Source organism: Podarcis melisellensis (assembly GCF_964234715.1).
Source record: "Podarcis melisellensis genome assembly, chromosome: 11".
NCBI classification, from domain to species: domain Eukaryota; kingdom Metazoa; phylum Chordata; class Lepidosauria; order Squamata; family Lacertidae; genus Podarcis; species Podarcis melisellensis.
In genome coordinates, this window is record NC_138543.1 from 31,106,374 (window position 1) to 31,129,612 (window position 23,239).

The window sequence follows — 23,239 nt, forward strand, 5'->3', positions numbered from 1 at the left end:
TGCAGTTATTTCCTTCTATTCCGGGAGACAACCAAGCTGTATGATTAATGGAGAATGGTTTTGATTATTGTATGATTAGATTTATCATCTCACTGTTTGTTTAGCTGATTGTCATTTTGGGAATATTCCCCTTTAAACAGTTAGTTTTTATTGTTTTCAGATATAACAAACAGAGGAACATACACACCTGCCTTGAAGACTACTGCATCTTGTCAAGCAAAGCATCCAGTATTCTACACATTGTTTCTCATATCAAACAAAAATTTCTACCATATGGATTCTTATAGGAATATTCTTATATATGCAATTAGAATTGAGTTCAATGTGAGGAATATATTTGTTTCATATTCCAGACATCCCCAAGCATTGAGTGAAATGTTTCTGGTGGCATCACTGCCTGGGTTAAGTATCCTTTCGATGTGAGCACTGGAGGCTTATGACATTTTGGTAATATTTGCTTTATTTGCATGAATGCATGCTGAGCATAAGTGGAGGCAAAAGAAAAGCAATCTTAGAAACCTGTGAATATCAGATCCCTAGAGAGCGGTTCTTGCCCTTGAGGTGCCTTCAACCAGTTCCCCATGCATGCTGTTTCATTCTCTCTCTTTTCCAAAGTGCTACCTGCTGAACTCTCTCTCTCTCTCTCTCTCTCTCTCTCTCTCTCTCTCTCTCTCTCTCTCCCACCCCCTCGCTCTCATGCACACACTTTTCCTCTTCCTCTTCCCCTTGGGATGAGTGCCACCTTCTACAAGTTCGGGGGGGGGGGAAGAGAGATTTCCAACTCTCTTCTAAAAATTTGCATCCATTGAGTAAACACCAGCCAATAGTTCTGGTCTACTATTGAGCAAATTTGCCTAATTACTGCTCCGATATCTATGGCCCTATTCAGTGTGCTCCCCTAAAAGCACATTGTTTCAATGCTGTCCATAAACAATGGTTCCTTGTGCTATCTACATATTACTGGCTAGAATCAGGCTATAAGAGGAAGAAAAATGATGGATTTATTGTTGAATCATGGACGCCAGGCTATCTCTATCAAGGCAGGATCATGCTTAAGCTGGTGGAAGGCACCCTATGAATGGGGCACTGCCTTACCAACATTGGTATGTCTTTATCAGTCCAGTGGGTGACATCCTCCTTAGTCTCAGGATTGCCCTTGTTAGGGGACAAACTAGAACTAGCTGTCTGTGCTGGTCACTGGCTCAGTCTACTGTTGGCTTCCCTGTCTTCTGCTCTGCCAGACCTAATGAGTACCAGCCACTGTCATGGAGGAAACCTACAACGTTAATGACAAAAACAAATCAGTGGTGATCTTCAGGGGGCATGCCCCCTATTCAAACCAAGGTGAACACCACTAACACAAACAGATTATTGTATGTCAGTCTTGTTTTCAAGCTTTTCCATATGTTTTCTTATTCCAGGGATGTAGCAATTAAATGCTAGTGTGTGCAAAGCAATATCCCAGGTGGTACAAGTGATTTAGCCTTTGCAAAGCCTTTGCTTCATAGGCACTGGTGCCTAAAGCCTGACACCTAAACTAGACACCATGGAAGAAAGCCTTCTGCATAATTCCAAGGGCCAGCACGAGAAGCTTGAATATGCATTTTCCTTCATTAAGAAAGACAAATGAGCATTGACTGTAAGCAACACCACGGAATTACATGAGCTTCTGATGCTTCTGTTTCAAAGTTCCTTAATGGAAGCCAGCTGAGTGTAGTGGAACTTCTTTCGGAATCACAATGCTAATGATGCTGAGATGAAATAACAATCTCTGTGTTATTCCAGACACATACTTTACTCTGTGTTTAGCCTGCTCTTCTACAGCAGATGTTTTCTTTCATTTTCTTGACATCAGGGCTTCTTGGAATACACATAACCTCTTGGCACACAGCAACTCACCAACTGAGATAACAGTACTGATTGTACTTACAGAACATGTTTTGATATTGATAAAAAGACTTTTTCCTGCTCTAGTTTATGGTACATCTTGCAAAAGAAGATGCCTTCAGCTCATACTCAAAGCACCAGAACTTCTTCATTTCTTACTGCAACAGTGTGCATCAGAACATAAGCATGCATAAATGTTCACTTTATCCTTCGTCTTTTCTGTATCTGCAGATCTAGTAGATATTTTAAAACAAGGGTGGAGTACCTCTAAAACTCCAGAGCCAATGTGGTGTAATAGTTACAGTGCTAGACTGGCTGGGGGATCCAGGGTTCAAATCTACACTTAGCCATGGCATTTACTGGGTGATCTTTGGCCACTCACTCACTCTCAGCCTAACCTACCTCACAGGGTTGTTGTGAGGATAAAACAGGGAGAACAATGCATCTTGAACTCCTTAGAGGAAAGGTGGGATATAAATGTAATTAATAGTAATAATAATGATAGACTATAACTCCTATCATCCTAGACTACTGGGTATCCTGGCTGGGGCTACTGGGAGTTGGGATCCAACAAATTCTGGAGGACTGAAGCTTCTTCAGACCTGTCATAAAATTCAGATGATTATAAATGTTTTCATTTGTTCATTCAAAGTATTTATAGCCTGACTTTGATTGATAGTCATGCCAGAGTTGGGTGCAATATACAATTAATTATAAGCAACAAAAGACACTTTAAAACACAAGCAAATACAGCTAAAACAGCTAAACAGAGGTGAAGGCCGTGGATGCTGGTCCATATGGGCAAATGGGACACTGGCCCCAACCTCAGTCTGCTCCCTTCAACCTAGTGCCAACCTAGGGATGGCACTATCTCTCCATTTCCTCCTGCATAGTCTTGGTGTTGCCCTTGTAGAACTCTGCAAAGAGGAAAATGGGGACAAGACTAGTTGTAGGTTCTGGATGTAGGTTCTGGATCCATCTACTGTTGACCTCCCTGCCTTCCACCCCACCAGTCTCACCAGCTGACTGGGACCATGTTGCATTACTGCAATAAGAACGTGCAGACTGTGTAGCTGCAGAATATATAAATTCACTCCCCAGGATTGAATTAAGAAAATATTAAAGTGCATTTGATCCAAGTCTTGGTTCTTAAACATATGATGAGCATACAATATTCAACTTATGAACTAACCAACTTCAAGTTTTGGTAGCATCACTCATTGTTATTTGTTCCTCTATGCCATGGACCCATCAGAGCTGTTTAAAGCTTACAGATCTCTTCTCTTGCTATCTTTGCTCCATTCTCTTGTATTAGCATTCTGCCCTATCAGTCACAATGTGCACAAGCCTAGCCGAAGGCTAAAACCGACATTCATTAGAAACCCCAAAAGCCTGAATAAACAGGCACATCATCACTTGACACTGAAGTGACAATACTGTTGGCATCTCATGTACTTATAAGATTCATATACAGAGCACTGTCATGGCTAAGGCTCTATCCTGTGTTATATCAAGCAAGCCTACCTGAACAGTAGAATGTGAAAAAGAGACACTGCTGACCTTGTAATATCGGCAGACTGATGTAGGGAAAGGCACTTATTTAAGTATTTAGGACTTTACAAGCAAGCACAAACACTTGGAACTGGACTCAGAAGCAAAAAGGCAGCCAGTGCAGTTGTTTGGAAATCAGTGAAATATGACCCCTTCTGGCCTGTGTCAGTCAAAACTGTGTCAGTCACACTCTGCACTAGATGAAGCTTCAAGTAATCTGCAAGGGCAGCAACAGAATATAATACATTACAATTATCCGAGCAGAAGGTTACCAGAGTATAGACCTCTGGGTCCAGGTTATCCTTATGTAGGAATTACTATAAACTGGAAGTAACTCCACCAAATCTGAAAAATACTTTTGTGTTATATATTTTGCTGGATAGTTCCTATTTGTGTCATTAACATGCTCTGCTGCGCAACATCATACATCAGTTGTGTGTTTTTGGGAGTATCAATCTGGCTTCTTCAGTGAGACACTTTCTTTCTTTTTTTAAAAAAGACTAATTAAGAGAAATGTCAGTGGAGGGGAAAGTTATCATAAGATATTAATAGTCTCCTGCTGCTAGGTAAATGCTAAGGCAATAATTGATGGAGATGAAATCATTTAATCTGATAGGTGTTGGTTCGTGGGCTGACAGTTCTTGGTGTGCCATTATTAAGTCTCCAGAAGATTGTCATTGTTGAAAAGATTTCATCCTATTTTTCAAGGACAGGCTCTCTTTGTGTTTACCTACAATCCTTTTTCCCATCCCTCTGCCTTGCACTGGTAGAATTCTCTCCTTTTTAATACGCAAAACAGCACAATTAGGCTGTGATCCATTTAAGCAGGAATTTCCAGTGATCTCATAGTGCTTACATCCACATAATAACTCAGTACTGGAAAGTAGTCCTTCATGTCTAGGGTGAATATTTTGAATTATTATTATTAATTGAATTTATATGTTGCCCTATACCTGGAGGTCTCAGGGCGGTTCACAGAAAAGATCAAGATAAAAACCACAATATATATAATCAAAATAAAACAGCAACCCAATTACACCGCCCCACAAAGAAAGACCCACATTTAAAAAGGGCATAGGATGTCAACCAGATCAACCAAAGGCCTGGTTAAAATGGAATGTTTTTTCCTGACAGCTAAAGGTGTATAATGAAGGCGCCAGGTGAACTTACCTGGGGAGAGCACTGCAGAGAAGGCCCGTTCTCGTGTTGCCACTCTCCAGACTTCTCAAGGAGGAGGCACATGAAGAAGGGCCTCAGAAGATGATCTCAGGGTCCAGATAGGTTCATAGGGAAAGAGGCGATCCTTAAGAACACAAGAAGAGCCTGCCCATCCAGTCCAGCATCCTAGACCCACAGTAGTTACCAAGATGTCTGTGTGAAACCTCTAAGCAGTACATGAGAACAGCAGCACTCTCCATGCCTGTGGTTTTCAGAACTGATTTTTTTAAAATTTAATTTTAATTATAAAAAATAATTATATACAGACTATTGGTATACAGAAGCATTAGTGCTAGTAGCTATTTGATAGCCTTAAATTTCATGAATTTATCTAATCCTCTTTTAAAGCTATCCAAGTCATCGCTGTCTCCTGATGGAGTGAGTTATGTAGTTTATCTATGAATAGTCCTTAGCAGGGTTCCATCAGTATGCCTATGACTCTATGTTCTTTTTCTTGATAGCATCTGAATTGGGAGAGGCTGCATGGGCCCTGGACTGGTGCCTGAATATAGTGGTGGGAAGGATGAAGAAAATCAATATGAGCTTCCCTCCCAGCAAGATGGAGGCATTCTGGTTTGCAGTTCCCAAGCCATCTTTCATCTCATCTCAAGAAACGCTTGCTGAGGAAAGTAATGTGGAATAAGTGACACACACCAATGTGTGCATGCACAGTCATAAGGGGCAAAGGAAAAATTCCTGCTGTATCCAAAGAGTGATGAAACTCATGTTATCCTCTTCAGAGATGGGCATTCGTCTAATGTGAACTGCTGTAGGATCTGGGAGAAGAGGGAAGAAGACCGGCATATAAGTCCACAGAAGCTCTACTTCCTTTCCCATCCACAATGCAAAGAAAAGAAAAGGAGGAATGCATTTCTGTGAAGCAGAAAGTCAGTACTGAACTCCACCCCACCCCGCTTTAAAACCATTTTAACCAAAATGTTACATGCTCACGGTTAGTTAAACTGGCTTGAATTTTTACAAATGGGTTTGGGAACCCTGCAAAATTCTCTTCCCATGCTGATGACTTATGGCTCACTAAACTGCAGCAGTCAGTTGGCAAGAGGGTAATCTAACATAAAAAAGGTATAGGTGATCAATCACAATTGTTTGATGTGGAAAAATGGAGAAACACAAGGCATGGAACATTGTGAGAAATTTAGCTTCAGGTTGTAGCTGCCTGAAACATTTCCATCAAGATCTCTGATGGATGGTCATCACCACAATATTATTTGCAGGCTGCAATCCAGGATAGAGAGTTAGGGCTGGTTAAGCCCCACTGAACTCAGGTGTGCATTGGTGTGCATAAATCCACTGTTCAATTATGGCCATACAAAACAAACTTGTGCATATAATAAGTCCCACTGCAGTCGTATATTACTTCCAGGTATTGTGTTTACACATAGGATGACTACCATTGTGTCCAGTGCAACAGTATTTGGGTGGAAGCACTTTCAATATCTCTCATCCTCTTTTAGGTTCACTTTTCCTTGCCATCCACCAAAAATTCAAACATTTCTTCCTTGGCGTTCCTTTATTATTATTATTTTTAGTAGCTTATCCCACCTTTTTTTTATATAAAGGAAGTATATGAGCTCTTTGTTTTAAATAGAAATTGAACTCTGTACACCATAGACTATCATCAAAAGCATTCGTCTGCAAGACCAGTTTGAGTGTTTTAGCTGTAATTTACAGGTCATTGACTTCTTCATTATGGGAAGCTCTTGGGTAAAAGTAGTTGCTAAGGCACCTATGGTAGCTAAGCTGCGAAGAGTGGGCACTGCAGCAGCTTGCCTGAGACTGCAGGATTTGAATATGCATTTAATAAACATTTGCATCCAGCTTGTGCTTACTAAACAAAATTAAGTCCTGCTGGGAAGAAAAACAGGAGACGGGACAAATGGAGACAGTCGACAAATTTCCCTCCATTTCAAAGAGTGATATTTCGCAACATTAAACTTTATTGCCATTCAAGACCTATAGCAGTGTGTGTGTGTGTGTGTGTGTGTGTGTGTGTGTTTTAATGATAGGAGCAGTTTTCAAAATGACAAACCTGCGAGAGTATCATAGACACCATTTAAATTCTCAGAGGGTAAAATGGGTTTCCCAAATCACTTTGTGGTTAATAGCATTGCCTGCATATATTTCATATTAGCCAACCTGTAATATCTCAGTTGGTGTGCTCTTAGTACAGGAAAAGAGTTTCTAAGTAACATAGAATTTTGCCTGTAGTCACATACTGAGACATACAAAGGATGAGCAGATATGACTAGGAAAAACCCATCCAGCTACATCATCTGTTTCTTTGTAGATTTAGAGATGTTTTCAAAGCTCATGAAAAGATATTTCTTTTACCTATCAAAGTGCATGTGCACCTAAATATGTGCTTGCTCTGCCTTTCTGTCTTTTTTCGGGGGGGGGGCAAGCATGGAGAGCAGAGATGGTGGCATCCATGACTCTTACCTAAAAATCAAAATGTGCCCAGATCGTTGCTACCTAGAGAGGTGGGGGGCATGGTTATGACTTTGCAACTAGGAGTTAGGAAGCTTATATTGAGTCAGACCTTTGGTCCACCTAGCCCAGCATTGTTGACATGGAGTGACAACAGCTTTCCAGGGTTTCAGGCAAGGGTTTATCCCAGCCCTTTCTTGAAATGCCTAGGGTTTAATCTAAGAACTTTTGCATGTGAAGCCTGTACCCTGCTGCTGAGCTATGGTCCTTTCTGATGAACATTATATTTTTAAATCTCCCAGATCAATGGACTGACAGCTGGGCTTCTGGATAGAATGTGAGGAGAAATGACATGCAATAACTTCAGCCCAAGATGAAAGACTTAATAAGACATTGAGAAATATAATAAACTATGGGATTAAAACCCATCTGTGTTGGGTATACCTGCTCATTGTGATGATGAAAGTGACTACCTTAGGCAGCAGGTGCTTTCAGGTCGGGAACAACAGCTTTTTCAAAGCATCCAGTACCGCCTCTGAATGTGCTGATTCCAGTTAGCAATAATGGCTATTAAGTGTCAATGGAGGTGTCCCAAATAGCAGATTCACTGAATTGTAGAGTTGGAAGGGATCCCAAGGGTCAAATAGTCCAACCCACTGCAATGCAGGAATCTGAACTAAAGCATCCAAAACAGATGGCCATATAACCTCTGCTCAAAAACTTCCAATAAAGGAGAGTCCACAACCTCCCAAGGGAGTCCATTCCACTGTTGACTTGCTCTTACTGTCAGATAGTTCTTCCTGATGTTTAGCTGGAATCTCCTTTCTTGGAACATGAAGCCATTGGTTCAAGTGCTATCCCTCCAGAAAAAGGAACACGACAAGGTTGCCCTATTTCTCCTTTGTTATTCATTTCGGTCCTGGAGGTGCTCTTGAATATGATTAGAGGGGACCGGTTGGTTGAAGGAATTCAGGTCGGAGCGAAACAGTATAAACTTAAAGCTTTTGCAGATGACCTGGTTTTGACCCTACAGGAGCCAGAATCTAGTACAAAAAGGGTATTACAATTGATTCATGAGTTTGGTCGGGTGGCGGGATTTAAATTAAACAAGCAAAAAACTAAGGTATTGGAAAAAAATTGACATCTTCAGAATCAGAAAGGTTTCAGAAAGAGACAGAGTTAAATGTGGTTAAGAAAGTAAGATACCTAGGGGTAAACATAACAGCCAAGAATCTGAGTTTATTTAAGGATAATTATGAAAAGTGTTGGGCAGAAATTAAAAGGGATCTAGAAGGTTGGTCAAGATTGAAACTTTCCTTGTCGGGCCGAATTGCTGCTATAAAGATGAATGTATTGCCAAAAATGCTGTTCCTGTTCCAGACTTTACAGATTGTGGATAAAGTGGAGTGTTTCGGGAGGTGGCAAAGAGATATCTCTAAATTTGTCTGGCAGGGCAAAAAGCCCAGAATTAAGTTTAAGATATTAACTGATGCTAAAGAAAGAGGGGGCTTTGCCTTGCCAGACTTAAGGTTGTATTATGAATCAGCAGCTTTTTGCTGGTTGAAAGATTGGCTGCTTCTTGAAAACACTGATGTTTTAGATCTGGGAGGTTTTAACAATGCTTATTGATGGCATGCATATTTGTGGTATGACAAGGTTAAAAGTCATAAGGCTTTCAAGAACCATATTGTCAGGAAAGCAGTGTTTAATGTCTGGACAAAATATAAAGACTTACTGGAAAACAAGACCCCAAGGTGGTTATCACCAATGGAAGCCAAGGTTCGGAAAAGACTCAATATGGAGGCCAAATGGCCGAAATATTGGGAAATATTAGAAAAAGATGGAGATAATTGGAGGCTGCAGAGTTTGGAGAAATTAAAAGATAAAATGCGAGATTAGTTACATTATGCTCAGATTAGAGAGGTTTTTAATTTGGATAAAAAGATAGGATTCCAGGTGGAAAAATTGAAGTTGGAAACAGAATTGCTAGAACCTAAGACTAAGGTACTCTCAAGAATGTACAACTTTCTGTTAAAATGGAATACACAAGAGGAAACGGTTAAATCAGCTATGATAAAATGCGCACAGGACATTGGGTATAATATCATGTTTGCTGACTGGGAAAGGTTATGGACCATCGGTATGAAGTTCACGGCATGTAATGCCTTGAAAGAAAATATTATGAAAATGATATATAGGTGGTACATGACCCCAGTCAAGCTTGCAAAAATATATCATTTGTCTGACAATAAATGTTGGAAATGTAAAGAAATGTAAATAACATGGCACCACTAAGCTAGTTGAAAAGAATATGGGTCGGAGCGAAACAGTATAAACTTAAAGCATTTGCAGATGACCTAGTATTGACCTTACAGGAGCCAGAGCCAAGTACCAAAAGGGTATTGCAATTGATTTATGAGTTTGGTTGGGTGGCGGGATTTAAACTAAACAAGCAAAAAACCAAGGTTTTGAGGGGGAAATTGACCTCTTTAGAATCAGAAAGGTTTCAGAAAGAGACAGAGGTAAATGTGGTTAAAAAAGTAAAATACCTGGGGGTAAACATAACAGCGAAGAACATGAATTTATTTAAAGATAATTATGAAAAATGCTGGTCTGAAATTAAAAGGGATCTAGAAGTTTGGTCAAGACTGAAACTTTCCTTGTCAGGACGTATTGCTGCTATTAAGATGAATGTATTGCCAAAAATGTTGTTTTTGTTTCAGACTTTGCAGATTGTGGACAAAATGGGGTGTGGCAGAGAGATATCTCTAAATTTGTCTGGCAGGGCAAAAAGCCCAGAATTAAGTTCAAGATATTAACTGATGCTAAAGAAAGAGGGGGCTTTGCCCTGCCAGACTTAAAGTTGTACTATGAATCAGCAGCTTTCTGCTGGTTGAAGGACTGGCTGCTTCTTGAAAACACGGATGTTTTAGATTTGGAAGGATTTAACAATTCTTTTGGATGGCATGCATACTTGTGGTATGACAAGGTTAAAATACATAAGGCTTTTAAGAACCATGTTGTCAGAAAAGCAGTGTTCAATGTCTGGACAAAATATAAAGACTTATTGGAAAACAAGACCCCAAGGTGGTTATCACCAATGGAGGCTAAGGCCCCGAAAAGACTCAATATGGAGGTCAAATGGCCGAAATATTGGGAAATAATAGAAAAAGATGGAGATAACTGGAGGTTGCAGAGTATGGAGAAAATAAAAGATAAAGTGTGAGATTGGTTACATTATGCTCAGATTAAAGAAGTTTTTAAATTGGACAAAAAGATAGGATTCCAGGTGGAAAAATCAAAGTTAGAAACAGAATTGTTAGAATCCAGCTCTAAGACACTTTCAAGAATGTATAACTTGCTGCTAAAATGGAATACACAGGATGAAAAGGTTAAATCAGCTATGATAAAATGGGCACAGGACATAGGGTACAACATCATGTTTGCTGACTGGGAAAAGTTATGGACCACCAGTCTGAGATTCACGGCATGTAATGCCTTGAAAGAAAACATTATGAAAGTGATATACAGGTGGTACATGACCCCAGTCAAGCTTGCAAAGATATACCATTTGTCTGAAAATAAATGTTGGAAGTGTAAAGAAGCCGAAGGAACATTCTTTCACCTCTGGTGGACTTGCCCTAGAGTGAAGGCTTTCTGGGAAATGATATATAATGAGCTGAAAAAGGTATTTAAGTATACCTTCCCTAAGAAACCAGAGGCCTTTCTTTTAGGCATTGTCGGCCAGAGGGTGCAAAAGAAGGACTGAACCTTTTTTATGTATGCTACAACAGCAGCAAGGATACTCATCGCTAAATGCTGGAAAACTCAAGATTTGCCCACACTGGAAGAATGGCAGATGCAACTGATGGACTATATGGAACTGGCGGAAATGACTGGCAGAATCCGAGACCTGGGAGAAGAACTGGTGGAGGAGGACTGGAATAAATTTAAGGACTATCTACAAAAACATTGTAAATTATATGAATGTTAAGAAAGATGTAAGATTAGCAATAATATGGTTCCAACAAATTAGTTATAAGGAATATGAATCTAAATGCAATTGAAAGAAAAGACAAATTTTAGATTAATAGTATGTTAAAACTAAGTCTCCAAAAGAGTGATCTAAATTTTCTAAAATTTGAGACTTAATATTGGAAAATTACATTATATGAATCGAAACAAGTTAATAAATTGCTGGCAAAATTTAAGAGTTTGGAATGCAGGAACAAGAGTTGCGAGGAAGTCCAATGATGAGAATGAAATGTGGATATTGGAAAATACTATGTTGTTATGTATGTCTTTTATTGTTTAAACAAAATTTTAATAAATATTATTATAAAAAAAATAATTTGATTCTGAATTGATTTTAGAATGAATTGATTTTAGAATGCATTTCAATTAAATTATTGTGATTTTATGTAAACTGTGTTACTTTTATTGTTGTTAGCTGCTCTGAGCCTGGCTTTGGCTGGGGAAGACAGGATATAAATAAAATTTTATTATTATTTTATTAAAAAAAAAGAAAAAAAAGAAAAGAATATGAAGATAAGTGAAATTTAAGAAAAGATAAATTTTGGATAAATATTATGTCTAAATTAAATATTTAAGGTTTGGATAAAAGTATCTAAAGTTAGGGACACAATATTGGAAAATTATAAAATAAGAATTGAAACAAGGTGATAAATTGCTGGTTAAAGTTTTATAAACTAGGAACGCAGGAACGAGAGATGTGAGGAAGTCCAAAAAGCGAAGAAAATATGGTTATTATAAGGTGTAAGTGTTTTTACTTCTTTCTTTTTTGTTGTTTTTTTGTTTTTTCTTCTTTATTGTATTAAGAAAATCTTTAATAAATATTTTAAAAAACAAAAACAAAACAAGTGCTATCCCTCCAGAGCAGGAGAAAAGAAGCTTGCTCAATCTTCCATGTGACAACTCTGTAGATGATGGTTACCATAGCTCCTCTCAGTCTCCTCTTTCCCAGGCTAAATATACCCAGCTCCTTCAATCATCCCTCATAAGGCTTGGTTTCCAGACCCTTGATCATCTTGGTTGCTCTCCTTTGCACATGTTCCAGCTTGTCAACATCCTTTTTGAATTGTGGTGCCCAGAATGGTCTGACCAAAGCAGAATAGAGTGGTACTATTGCTTGATCTGGACTCTAGTCTTCTGTTGATGCAGCCTAGAATAGCATTAGCATTTTTTTGCTAATGGATAGGGATGGGTAAACTTTGGCCTAGGCACTGAAGATGTTATAAGGCTACACCCCTTAGTATCTCTGTCCACTGGCCATGCTGGGTGGTGCAAATGCCAGGATTTGGCACTTTCACACCTGAAGCAACACCTTGAGGTAACAACACCTGAGTTCATTTTTAATGATACTCAGCAATGGTGACTCAATAAAGGAAAACAGCACCTTCTGTGGAATCTTTTGCCTGACATGGTCAGTTTGTGCTAAGACTGGCCTGGCTTAGTACTAAGAATTTGGAGCTACTCTCCCAAAGTAGGGTCATTTTGACCATAGTGAGATTTATAGTTTGCTTAAGCCACTGATAAGGAAGGTGGGCAGTTTACTTTATTAGCACTAATAGATAACTACTTTAGTTTTATTTTTCAAAGCATAAAGGAGAGAAGAGGTACCAGAGAGAAAATAATTGTTGTATCATTTGTATGAACTCATCCAAACTACTGTGAAGGGGTGAAAATACTGTGTTTGAGGGTTATAGAATAATGATTAGTTGGAATGTATGTGTATTTTGAGCATAGATAGTATAGATTAATCAAATACGTGAACCTCTAACACAGGCTTCCCCAACCTCGGCCCTCCAGATGTCTTTGGCCCACAACTCCCATGATCCCTAGCTAGCAGGACTAGTGGTCAGGGATGAGGGGAATTGTAGTCTCAAAACATCTGGAGTGCCAAGGTTGGGGAAGCCTGCTTTAAAATAAACAGAATCAAAAGTTGCTTACATATTATTAAATAGGTATTAATCCACAATAAGATTCTGTCAGTCAGATCCCCCCCCCCCCGACTACATTGATACTAGTATACCCCCTCAAAAGGATTTGTTAGTTTGTATACAAATTCCTTCACCAGGAAAATGTACCCATTATAATGCAGTGTGCCTCTTGAAATGTCACACCACTTTAAATACATTTTACTTAAAAGTGGAAAGAGAAATAACTTTCCAAAGTTCAGAAATAATAGTGTATCACTTAAGAGTATATCATTACAACCATCAGCTTTAAATGATGCTCAAATAAATTGCCACACAAAATCTTTGCAACATATAATTCTCCCAACAGACATTTCATGTACTTCAATTACCTTACCTTATAATCTAGGGACCATACTTCCCTCTATGCCACAGGGCAGGGGAGAGAGAACCTGTGACCCTCAAGTTGTTATTGGACTGTGGCTTCCCTCAACCCTGATCACTTGCTAAACTGGCTTGGGCTGATGGGAGCTGGAGTCTGGTGGGCCACAGGTTCCCATCTCTGCTGTAAGCTATAAATATTTTTAAAACAGGTTTTTAAAATTAAGTAATGTCTGTTACAGGGACATGGGTGGCGCTGTCGGTTAAACCACAGAGCCTAGGACTTGCCGATCAGAAGGTCAGCGGTTCAAATCCCCGCGACGGGGTGAGCTCCTGCTGCTCGGTCCCTGCTCCTGCCAACCTAGCAGTTCGAAAGCATGTCAAAGTGCAAGTAGATAAATAGGAAGGTAAACTGTGTTTCCGTGAGCTGCTGTGGCTCGCAAGAAGTGGCTTAGTCATGCTGGCCACATGACCTGGAAGCTGTACGCCGGCTCCATCGGCCTATAAAGCAAGATGAGCAGCGCAACCCCAGAGTCGGCCACGACTGGACCTAATAGTCAGGGGTCCCTTTACCTTTACTTTAATGTCTGTTACAGTGTCACAAGGAAATGGTTTTATCTCAATGACAGTAGGAAATCACACTACTTAGCTCTGGGTGTTCATCTTAATTATAATGGTGTGTGGGGTACAGCACGATATGTTATGTGTGCTTGTTTTTATTTGAAGTTGATTCTATATTTGTAAAATGTTTAGAAGCCACTTTAAACAGTATCTAATAAACAGCTGTTGTTGTTGCTGCTGCTCACCTTAAACACAGGGTTGCCAGATTCCCAGTTCACTGTGTGACAGGAAAGAAAATGTTCATAAATTTGGGACATACAACATTTGTAATCTTTTAATATATGCCAAAGAAGCTTTCGTTGAAGAAAGGTGAACTATAATCAACTCTGGTATCTGAATTATATGCAGTGAATTAAAAGTGATTTGCCCAAGCAATGTCCCTCTCCTCTTTTTTCCAGTGAACTTTCTTTTTGAGAATAATAAATACAGTACATGGAATCATATTCCTATGGCAACAAAAGACATCAATCTTTGTCTAAAACTGGTTTTGTTTCTGTTTGACAATTGTGTGCAATGACTGGTAATTCTGTGTATAAAATTCACCCCTCAGAAGTTACTCTTATGGTGGGGGAGTAGGGGTAGTTTTGCCATTTGTCATCCAAAACAAAGACCAGCATCACAGAAGTAAGTCAAGGAAGCACATTTGGAAAGTTATTAAATTTTGTGGTGCAGTGTTAGCTGTCATACTTTCTTAATGTGGTCTTATGCATATCTAGTTCAGTAAGGGCTAATGCTGATGATCACCAAGTCTCTTAGAAAGGTAGAGCAATGGGAGTGGGAAGAGTAGAGGTGAAGGATTTGGTCCTTGGGTTTGATGTAGCCTTCAAGCTACCTACTATTTATGTGGTGATAGCAAATTCATAGGCATATCTAGAGTGAATGCTTTCCTCAAGGGACGCTCTCCAGCCAAAATTAAACACAGAGAGTTAAGCACCAGCCCAGATTTCTTCCACTGAAATCATGGCACTTTAAAGTGTGTTATTTCTCTTGGATTGTGTCCAAACTGAGTTTTTGTTCAAGGTGACTTCTGTTAAACCAACATGATAATAACTCCATTTCCATATCATTGCACCACATTAGATTTAAATTAGGTTATCAGAATTTGGGATTAGGACGTGGGATTTCCATGTTTTTCATCGTCTTACTAGCAGACTCAAGAAGGACACTGTAGTAAATGTAAATGAGAGAAATGAACCCCCACACACACCAAAAAAAAAAACCCATATACCATTTTATTGCAAAGGTGTGCTAATAAGCCATTAGGGGCTTATTTAAGAATTGTTAGGTCGCATTTTTCGTTATTTGGTGCATGTGGAACTGAGAACTATAGCAAATTGTTCATTAAGGAGGAGGAATCTGTGTTCCAAATTGCTCCAATGTAGGTGTCTACTGTATATTCAGCACTTGTTCTGCTCACATGCATCACACTGATGAAAATGGATATACACACACAGTAAGCTGATTGCGCCCCGAGGCCCCCAAGCCCTTCCCTTGAAAATAACTTCACACTGACACGTAATTTTAGTTTAAGTTATTGGGCAAAATTTAGGCCACAACTTTATTGATTACAGCAAAGTGAGTGGTGTTGGCTTAGGCATTGGCAACAGACTATAACTGACTCCTGCCTCTCTGGATGGAAGTCTGAAAGGGTTAACCCCAAACGAGGAAGCAACATCAATGAAGACCAACGAAGCTCACCCCAGGGTTCCTGTGGTCCTGGCATGGCCCTAGCCCCTCAAGCGGACTTCAGATGAGATCCAGGACCCCCAGATTCCTTTACCGAATACCCTTATTCATGGACGGGCAGGTGATGGCCACACCTCCCCTCCCACACACTTCAATAAGCCAATGCCTAACCGCCAAACCTTACAAAGTTGTGATGATACCTAAGGGCGTAGGCAAAAACCAAGTGGCTACATCCAATCTGCCAAATGGAAAAATTCCTACCCAGCCCCTGCTCCAAGGCAAAGCAAGGTCAAAGCAGCAGCACCTAAAATTAGGGAGGGTGTTCAGCAGCGTGATGCAAGTTCCCTTAGTTATGCTGCGCTGCTGCTTTTATAGGCCCCAGGAATCGCACCAACTGCCCTGATTGGCCCAAACAGCCTGGCACGGTCCTGGGGCCCAACAGTTAAGGCTTGGGCCATGCCCGGCAACAACTCTCCCAGTGGGGGTGGCTTAGGGGCCCGTGCACAACCAGGACCCTCATTAAGGAGGATCCCATATACAAGACAATGGAGCACAGATAGCAGGAGGAAAAAATAAACTGCAAACAGCTTTGATGGGTCCCTGGTGTAGAGGGACAAACAACAGTGAGTGATGCTATCAAAACTTGAAAGTGGTCAGTTTGCAAGTTGACTCTTGTATGTATGAATGTATGTATGTATGTATGAATGTAGCTAGGATTTCTTTATACATGAATAGCACCTTAGTATTTTCTTAATTCAATACAAGATTGACCAAGGAGTGAATTTATATCTTCTGCATCTACATAGCTTGTTCTTCATAAACTTACAGCAGTAGAAGGTGGTTCAAGACAGTGGGAGCTGGTGCCCACTGAGACTGATGTAGTGGAAGACAGAAAGACCAGCAGTAGCTGGAGCCAGAGCCAACATCAGAAAGAGCCAACTAGTCCCATCTTCCTCCTCCCTGCTGAGTTCTACAAGAGCAACACTGTCACTAAGGACCTGACAGCCAGTGCCACCAAACCCTGAACTAGATATAAGTAAGCAAGTGGAGGCTGAATGAAGTTAGTTGAGTAGCACCCCATTTTTCAGCCTCCACTGGTCCAAGGTTTTTTTGTTTTTGTTTTGGGGGTTTTGGGTTTTTTAAAAAAACAAACAAACAAACCCACACAGTTCCCACATTTATATTCTTTTACCTATCTTAAAGGTAAAAGCCTCAAGTGAAGACATGGCGACTGCTGTGTGCTTTCAAAACAGCAGCAGAAATAACCTTGAAAATGGCACTACATGATAATTTAGAGCCATTTCCAGATATAGTAAGGGGGTGAAAAGATGGCTGCCCTCATGTGGAAGAAGCCATCTTTTTTTCTCCGTACAGACCCTGCAACAACTATATACAGTTGCATGTGCCTAGGACTAAGGGTAAACAGGAGGCTGGGGCACCTGCTTCCTAGAAAGAAAAACTTTGCAAAAGGTAAGCAACGCAGATCCCACCCACCAGGCAGAGAAGGCGCAGCTGCAAGGATTTTGCTTTGCTCCTTCCTGCCAGAAAGTATACTTGGGTGCAACTGGAAGTGGCCCTTAGATTGCAGTGCTGAAGGCAGACCCTCCAAGCATCCCTTTCTAGAGATGTCCCTGATTTAGAGAAGTCATCCTGGTTTCTGATATGATCCTGGAATGTCCCACTTTTCCTTAGGATGTCACTATTTTCATTGGAGAAATGTTGGAAGGTATGGAGTTACCTGACCCCCAAGCCATCTAAAGGCAATCCTGTATAGGGAAGGTTTTTTAAAAAATGTTTAATGTTTTATTATGTTTTTATATATGTTGGAAGTTGCCCATTATGGAATGGAATGTCCCTATTTTCATCGGAGAAATGATGGAGGGTATGTGAAGGGCAACACACTTCAGCCTCTGCTGCTAGACAGGGAATCATGGCCACTGGAAGTACTGTAAAAAGATTTGAACAACAAATGAAATATCAACAAGTATGCTATCAATGAAGATCACACTGTTAACTGTAGTCCTGAAGTGCAGGTGCTCATTGTTCATTATCAGCTATCACACTCGACTTTCAATGGAAATTTAAACAGAGCAATGTTAAGATGTCTTGTGTGTCGACACACACCCTCCCACACGTGAATAAAGAAAATTTGAACTGTAAGCAGTTCTTTTTTTAAAAGAAAGAAAGAAAAGATGTTTGAAAGACACTCAAGTATTCCATTAGAACAAGAAGGATGTCAGTGATGTCGCTATAATATCATAAATCAGGGGCCCAAATTTTATCCGTGCTGTAATTCCACTGAGTTCAGTCGAATCGCACTGGGGACTAATTTAGCTCATTATTGTCTTTTATTATGATCCATTGACAACCACATTTTAATTGCATCCCATGAAACTTTAATAAGGACAGGTTGGGAAAGTTCTGTGACCTTTGGGGAACACTGACACTATTTAAAAATTAAAAGGAGCATATTTGCCCCCCCTTTTTTCCAAAGCCAATTCAGAATGCAATTAATCAGAAGAAACAGACAAACATCGCTGTGAGCTGCAGTATTAGCAATGAGAAGTTTTCATTTGACAGATGGTCCAGAGATATATTTTGCCTCGCTGTAGCTGAGCTATTTTTGCATGAAATTGAGTTCTCCAATTGCCTTATCCGTGCCCACCATATTTCAAAGTTAGACATGGATTTATAGCCCCATTTAACCCTAATGTAATTGTTACATGTGAATTGAGAACAGGCATTCTGCTATGGATAACACATGGACCAAGCCCAAAGCAACCATTGCTTGAACTGAATTGAACCTGCACCATTAGTGCACTTTTGAAAAGTTTCTGGGGTTTTTCCCTTTCTTTTCTTTTTTTTAAAGGAAAAAAAAAACCCAAACCAAATACACACAGATAGCTGCAGACATTCTGTCAGAAGAGAAGTGAAATCGGGTGAGTTGTGGCAACAAAGGACAAACTGCAGCCATTTAGAACTCATGCTGTAATTCTGTAAAATGAAAGTAACTTCTTGCTATTAAAATGTCAGAGGCAAGACGGGCTTCAAAAGAAATGGCATGATGAAAGAGGACATCACATCTGCTCTGCCAGCCTGTACATGGAGACCAAAGGGAAGTTTCTTATTTTCCCAACAGCAAACAAACAATCAGAAAAAGATTGCAATTATTTATGAATGTGTTTCGGCCTCTCCCATCCTAGTCCTCTCCAAGTGTTTTGGATGACAGCTCTTGACCATTGGCCATGCTAGCTATGAGCTGAAGTTCAAAAATATCCCAAGGCCACCAGATAGGGGAAGTTTAAAGCCTACCACATTTGCAACCTCGAATACAACGCAGTAAACATAGGCCAGGCCCTATTGTTGTACCTCACCCTTTCCCCCGAGGACATTGGGGCAAAGGCCTGGCCAGGGCAAAGGCCTCTTATATACCTGCTGGGATTGACAAGGCATCTGACACTCACCTGAATCTCATAACTTTCCTGACAGCTGATTTGGTCTGCAGCCACAGTGTGGAAATAAAGGATGAGATTGCCTACCAGATACCAGGCACTCTACTATTCAAATTAGGCCCACTTGCATCCTAAACATGGGACTGTGGAAATGTGTGTTCCCACTTTACTAAGGGGGTCACTTGCCCTAAAAGCAAGAGTTTTCAGAGCTGTGCCGCTTTGCTTTTTGAGGCGATCTGTATCCCCTTGCTGTTCTCCTCCCTCTGATGCGGCAGAGGAGCAGCAAGGTCCTTTGGCCACTGCTGTTGCTAAGACAGTGGGAGCTGAAGTTTTCCAGCCATGGAACACCAGCCAGTTGCCTGGTCTTTTCCTGGCTAGCTGCCTCCCTCCCTCACCTCCTCCTTCTTCCAGTACAGACATTCTGCATGACCACAGGTGGACTCTTTCTCCTGCCATGGTGTCTCTCCCATGACCTCCCAGCTCCTGCCTGACCCAACATGGCTGTGTCTGACGGAGGGAGACTGTGTGTTGTGCCTGTCTCCCTGGCAGTCTCCCTCCCTCCCTCTGCAAAGTAAAAAATATGAGAGAAGGTGATGGGAGAAAGAAGAGGTAACACTTCCTTTTCGCTCAGTTACTTCATGAGGGAACATCTGTCTCTCCCCTCCTCCCTTCCTCTGTAAAGTTAGGAGAAATCAAACAGGAAAGTGAGTGGGGTGGGTGTAGGGCAGTGATGGCCAAACTTTGCCCTCCAGCTGTTTTGGGACTACAATTCCCATAATCCCTGACCACTGGTCCTGTTAGCTGGGTGTGATGGGAATTGTAGTCCCAAAATAGTGGGGGGGGGCAAGTTTGGCCATGCCTGGTGTAGGGGGTATCATGAAGAGATACTGTTTTCATCTGCTGAAGTCCCATATTGACTTCTCCTTCCACGTGTTTCATTGTGGCAACATTACACCATGCATTGCTCCATCTCTGTTGGTGGTAACGAATAATATGGAGGTATAGCAGAGAACTGCACAATGTAATGGTGTTAAGACATGGTGTAAGTTGCTTTATTTGTTTTGGGGGTAGGTGGAGCAAAGAAATCAACGTGAAGCTATCAGTATCAGCGGTAGCTTCATATATCTCACAACAAGTAGTTCTGTTTATCAGGTTTCTAGTTCTCCCAATTCCACTCCTTCTTACGCTGTGAACTAAAAAATATTAGATACATGGAATTTCAGGAATGTAGCACAAAGTCTCTGCTTTGCACTATCTATATGGCAGTTTCGGCTGATGAATAATGATGGCATAGAAAGAACTTTATTCATGTCCACTGCTTGTCTCCCTCATTTTAACTTATCAGGCTTGATTCATTGCTTAACGTTCTAGAGGGTAAATGAGATTAAATTTCCATCAATAAAAAAGAAATTAAATTAAAGCAACAAATGTGGACAGGTTTTGATTTAGTGAAATAAAAGGACCTCATATTAATCATATTTTCCCCAGGAATTCTATACTGTTCATTTTTGGAGTATTTATCTTCAGTGTACCATGAAGTATGTGTTTGTGTATGTGTGTCACTCTAGCATTGTATTGTAAGCACAAGCTTTCATAACTTAGTTATATTCATAACTTAGTTATACCGTCAGATGGGTGGGGTAATAATAATAATAATAATAATAATAATAATAATTAATAATAATAATAATAATAATAATTTGAACCTTATTTTATTTAACCTTTCTTCTTTAAGAGACAGTGTAAAAACATACATATACTATTTATGCTTTAGCCTTGCGCTGCACAGCAGGTTGGTTTGGAATGTAGACATGGGTAGATATGCCAATTTCAGTTCCTCTGTTTCTCTTTTCTCCAGTATTAAGTTCAGCTCCCCACATTTCCACATAATTTTTGGATTTTTTAATTTTTTTTTTAAAAAAACTCCACTATGTGGTGTGGAGGGAGCGACCATTCCACTGTTACCTTTGGACTTCAGGAGGTAGCAGTAGAGGTGAAGGTTAGGCTTGCAGCTTCCATTTCAATTGCCACACAGTGGCACATTCCACAGGACATTGTGGGGGAGATATGATGGCCATTTCTTCATGAAAGCTGCCACTTTCTCTAAAACGCCTCTCAGATTGGGAAATTGTGGGAAGAATAAAATGGTGGTCACTAGACCAATGGAGCTCCAGTAACTTAAGTTTTGTCTCCATTCTCTAGAATTAACCAAATCTACTAGGGTAGTCCAAATGCTCTCCTGCACTGCCACACACAAAATTGTGGAAGGGATGGATTGGGTTCAACTCGAGAGAACAAACACATATGAAAAAATACTATTAGTCCAGAATTTGGATCCATCACAACAATGTGGTCCAAATGTCCTGATTTGTACAACCACTGCTCACAAGACAAGATCATGACCCTATAGTGTAGTATATGAATAGTCAGATGCTGGAAACAGCATAAGTTTAGACTGATGGGTCCCATAGCCTGAGTCATTCTGAATCTGTGTTGTTGTTGTTTTAATGTCAAGTGAAGGTAATATGTCATTCATTTTTTTAAAAAAGCAAGGATATACAAAAGGAAACAGAAGGGTTATGTAATCATTAAGAGAATTCATCCTTAACACAGCATGAGTCTTGTGTGTTTCTACCTTCACACCTTGAAAACTTGATCTCTTCATACCACTCATCATTCAAGTGTGGTCTTTGTGTTTCTGCAACAGGGGAAATGCAGTGAGAGAAAAATACAGCAGGGAGACAGAGATTAGCTGCAAGTAGCCGCAGAAGCATGAGATCTTAATTCAAATATTGCCGTCAGGTGTTACCTGTCACTTCTGACAAAATATTGAAGTGGCAAAAAAATAAAAAATATATCCTAAGCAAAACTGGCAGATCCAAATTGAGTGGAGGTCCTGTAATTTAAAGCATCAATGTATACGTATGCTTTCATTTTCAAACAAAAGGTGATGTTCACTGTGGTGTAGAAAACTGGGAACGTGTTATACATAATCCAGAAGGCTGTTTTAACATACCAAGGTCACAGTACAGAGGAGCAAGTTTTGGAGAACGGAATGAATAGCAGCATAACTTCAGAGAGCGTACTACTGAGGAGACAAGTCACTTTTGAAACAGAGCAATGACTTGTCTCTTTGGCAACTGGGTGAGCCGTTCTCGCACTGGTACGCACACCAGTTGGGGAGATGATTGTCCAAATATAATGTCATATCTCATGAATTAAATCTATTCTAACTTTGAATGTTTGGTTTTAGCATGTTCTTGGATCTTGATAATATTTGCTTGTTAGAAGATTCAAGTTATAAGAGGAAACTTAGACCACAGAATTCATAGAACCATAGAATTGTAGAGCTGGAAGGAACCCATGGGCCATCTAGCCTAACTCTCTGCATTCCAAGAACAGTCACTTCGAAATCAAATAACATGGATTTTTTTAAAGGGTTGTTTGTATATACAGGGGTACCTCTGGTTACAGACGCTTCAGGTTACAGACGCTTCAGGTTACAGACTCCGCTAACCCAGAAATAGTACCTCAGGTTAAGAACTTTGCTTCAGGATGAGAACAGAAATTGTGCGGTGGTGGCACAGCAGTAGCGGGAGGCCCCATTACCTAAAGTGGTACCTCAGGTTAAGAATAGTTTCAGGTTAAGAACGGACCTCCAGAACGAATTAAGTTCTTAACCTGAGGTACCACTGTATTTGAAAGCTGGCTGGTAGGAAGCTTCTAGAGGTACTGTAAAGGAGGGTTCTTCAACCTTGGGTCCCCATATATTGTTGGATTACAACACTCATCATCTCTGATGATTGGTTAAACTGTCTGGTGCTTATAGGAATTGTGGTCCAACAACACCTGAAGACCCAAGGTTAAAGAACACTGCTGTACAGGAATGGCACTGAATTCTTACTGAAACTCTTGCTGTTCAGGAACTATGCCACACAGTAACTTTCTTTCTCAGCCAGTCCTTAAGACTTTGTAGGAAATGCTGATAAAGCTGTAGAGATACGTGCTGCTATTTTACAACTTGCACCTTGTCCCTATTCTTCTTAATAATCCATAATG